The sequence below is a fragment of the Syngnathus acus genome, chromosome 15, assembly GCF_901709675.1.
Source record: "Syngnathus acus chromosome 15, fSynAcu1.2, whole genome shotgun sequence".
In the NCBI taxonomy this organism is placed as follows: Eukaryota; Metazoa; Chordata; class Actinopteri; order Syngnathiformes; family Syngnathidae; genus Syngnathus; species Syngnathus acus.
In genome coordinates this window covers 453,299-457,126 of record NC_051100.1, presented here as the reverse complement: position 1 = coordinate 457,126, position 3,828 = coordinate 453,299, and positions in this window count along the sequence as shown.

Below are 3,828 nucleotides of genomic sequence, written 5' to 3'. Positions count from 1 at the left end.
GAAAAGCCAAAATACAAACAAGGTGTGGATTATCTGCATTGAAAAAACAAAATGCTGAAGCTATGAATGTGCCTCTGTGCTCAAATGAGCAGAAAAGAGCTCACGTGCAAGTAGTAAACCTCGGTGGCAAGTACGCTTCTTATTAGTCTTCTCAATTCAACATTTCCATTGGATTTGGCTCGTTCCATTCAAGCGTCTCTCTCCCAAATGCAATTGTTGTGAGGTTAGGTTGCGCTCTTTGCACGAAAGGCAAGAGCACGCGGCGGGCCTTTAACTGAAAGTCTTGAAAGTCAAATGGTGAAAGATAAATGAAGACGCGCTGAATACAAACAAAAGCCTCAACAGTATGTACCTACCTACCTACCCTTGGTGCGCAGGGGAAGTGACAAAGGCTGCAGTTGCACTCAAATCGATCATTATTTGTTCATGCTTCCTTCCGATCATTCGTTTCCATGTTACTTTCCCCGTTGGATAGGCGCAGATCGAGTGTGACAGAGTAATATTTCTTTCTTTCTGTATAGACAGTCTTTAAAGAGTGTACAGATTTGTAGCCTGAGCGTGCGTCGACTTTTCTCATGAAGCACAGCATGAAAGCCGCCGTGGCAGGCCCATTTTTGGAAGACAAACACGTCTTTCTTTCTTTCTTTCTTTCTTTCTTTCATTCATTATGCTTCCATTTTGTCACAACACTGCCAGCTTGCGCCTCTTCCAAAAAGATGCCAATGGAATGTGTAATCAACAGAATTCAGACCATCAAACGGCTTCCCTCATTTAGTCAATCACTGAATCGCAGGCCAAATGTTGTCTTTCTCAAAATGTCCGAGGGTGAATTGAAAGGGAATGAGTCTGTGGTCGGGCAGACGATGGGAGGGAGGGAGGGAGGGAGGGTTGGTAGGGCCGCCAGCCTTTCGGGGAAATATAGCGCACAGTGGCGTTAATAAGAAGGGATTTTGGAATGTTCTCAACTCTTATTGAATAGTTTGCCGTCGAGACAAGTCCCGGACCTCGTTATGACGGCCGTACAATTGTCTTTCTGTTTTGCATTGTTGGGCCAGTCGAAACGTTATTGACCGCAATTTGCACACCCCGCATGAGAAGTCAGTAAGACGTCTGTCGGTGGGAAATGTGAATCGAGTCACTACGGAGCGATGCTCCTGTTTTAATACTGTTCGAATAACATTGATATCTATCTTCAAGAGGTGTCGAGCACCGAAAAGGACTCTATCGTGTGATTTTCAGGCCGTGCAGGCTTGTTACCCAGCATTCTGCGCCAATGGCAGGCAAAAAGGTCACTTTTCTTTGAATGATATCAAATGGCAATTGTAGTCTGGCAGGCGGCGGCGGCAGCAGCAGCGCACGTGCGGCTGCGGTCAGCGCTGCTTCCCGCAATGCACGCTTTGCATGGCTCGCAAACCCAAACGAATCCGAGAAAAAACAAGATTGACAGCTGCTTGTGTGGGAAGCTGTGAAATGAGCACTGCATCACTCTACTCTATACTGTACTATTGCATTTATCAAATGGAGTCACGTGTACTGGGTACTTTCACGCCTTTCTTACTTTGAATCCATCTGGAGTTGCTAATGGCGTCCCATTTGTCAGAAAGAGGGGCACGTGGACTGTGAACACAAAGTGTTGATTCTGTCAACTCAACGTTTTGTGGTGTCTAAGGCGGAACGTGACCTTTCAATTGCTGAGTCGTAAAGCAAGCACTGTATTTGCTTCTCCGCACAAGAAGTCAATCACTCCTGAATGTACTTTTTCTCGTTCATTTTTCAACGGATCCTTTTTCTGTTGCTTCGTGTCGTTGTCTGCTCATTTCATTGAATAAAGTGTTATTCTAATCCTTTACAACTCTTCACTGTCAGATTCTCATGAATAAACAAGTGTATTTCAAAGAATGGTTTTCTGATTTTTTTTCCTTGTATTGATTCCTCTGATCGAATCAAATGAATTTCTTGAAATGTCTCAATGAGGCATTTGGAAAGATTTCTGCTGCTTTGCAGGTCTACCACCATCATGCAAGCAATTGGGAAGCTTGTCTAAAGGCTGGCTCCATTTGGGTTGAATATCTCAGCAGATGACTGATGTTCCCCATCCACCGCTTCCAGAGGTGCATGCTGCCAGGAAGAATGGCAAAAAGGTACAAAGCCAAAGTTGTGCAGTATTGAGCAAAGGCTATGAATACTACTACTAATATGCACGTCTCACAATTCTGAGGCGCAGACTTCCTTCCATTTGTGTTGTGGCCTTCCCAAGTGGACTTTGCGTGAGTGTTTTCCCCCATCTGCGATTCCCACGCTAGGTAGGTAGGTAGGTAGGTAGGTAAATTGAGCTCTCTAAATTGTCCATCGGTGCAAATGCGACTGAATGCTTGTGTGTGTGTGCCCTGCAATTGAACGGCAACCAGTTTAGGGTTTGTGCAAACTGCTGCTTTAAAAAACTGGAAAAAAGTCAATAGGACCCCAGGATGTTGGGTCAAATTGACTTTTTACAGAAGTAGCACTAAAGAGCCCCTCGAGTTGCTTTTGGTACTCCTGCACAGTGCGTTTGTGGGCAGCTGGCATAGGCATGGCCCATTTTCCTCCAGTCGCCGTTGCTACGGTAATGGGGCGCCTCCTTCACTCCCACATCCATCCATTCTCTCTCTCTCTCTCTCTCTCTCTCTCTCTCTCTCTCTCTCTCTCTCACTGCACGGTGGCGAACCAATGAAAATCAGCGCACAGTAACACTGACTCATTTCATCTTCTTTCGGATTCATTGTCAAAGTTTAGGTCAGCTCATCGTGTTTGTTTGGACTGACTATTTGTTGAAAGTGTCAGGTGGAGGGAGATTGATGACACACGAGGAAGGCCATTTCAAAATCAATCAGGAAGTGAGGAAACAAAAAAAACATGACACAACCTCACGTAAAGTTTGATGACATAGGTCAACTTGATTGCAATGTTTCTCTTATCTTGTTGTTAAGGTGTGACATCTTTGCCCATTATTGACATGAAGTCAAATGAAAGTAGTCTTTTGTCTTGCGTCTTTTGTGCTCAGCCCAGCTGGCCGGGGGTCACGTTTGTTTTGCAAGCAGTCTCTCTCTCGGCCCGCTATTTTTCCTTTGCCACCTCCGTCCGTCTACGTATACCGCAACTAATTCACGACTTGTGGATAAAAGGCTTTGTTAGTAACAACGGCGCCCCCAAAGCTAGCGGCTTAAAGAGCAGAGAAAGGAAGTGCTGTCATTTGGAAATTTTCTCTGACAAACACACGTAATTACAGGAATTAGTCTGCTATTTTGTCATTAGCCTTCACTTTCAACGAGCCAATCATGAAAAGAGAAACAAGACTGTGAGACAAAGACGGACGTCTTTAGAGGATTTCAAGACACCCCCGACGCGACGCCACGCCACGCCACCTCTTAGCCCACACATTCACTTTGCCCTTTTATTAATATTATTAATGTAGTCAGGCGTGAAGCCTCTGATTGGTATTGTGTGAGCGCTGATGGCTCCGCTCCGGGTGATTTCAAATAGACTTGGTGATGAGAATGGCAGCTCGCCTTTTTAAAGCTGTGTATTTGCAAGCGTGATTACAGGCTGGGCGTTTCAATAAATGAAGCCAAAACAATGAGGCGCAATCAGGACTTCATAAAGCGCCGAAAGGCCACCGACAGATTAATGAGTGCATTGCAGACTCAAGACTTTGGAATTACACATATATTCCACACGTTGTGCATTGAAATAGGCAGGTGAAAGCAGCGATCTCACCATGTCGTTGGCATAAATGGCACATGCATTAATCGGGCTAATATTTACCCTTGCCTTGTCCTGACAGCCCTTGAC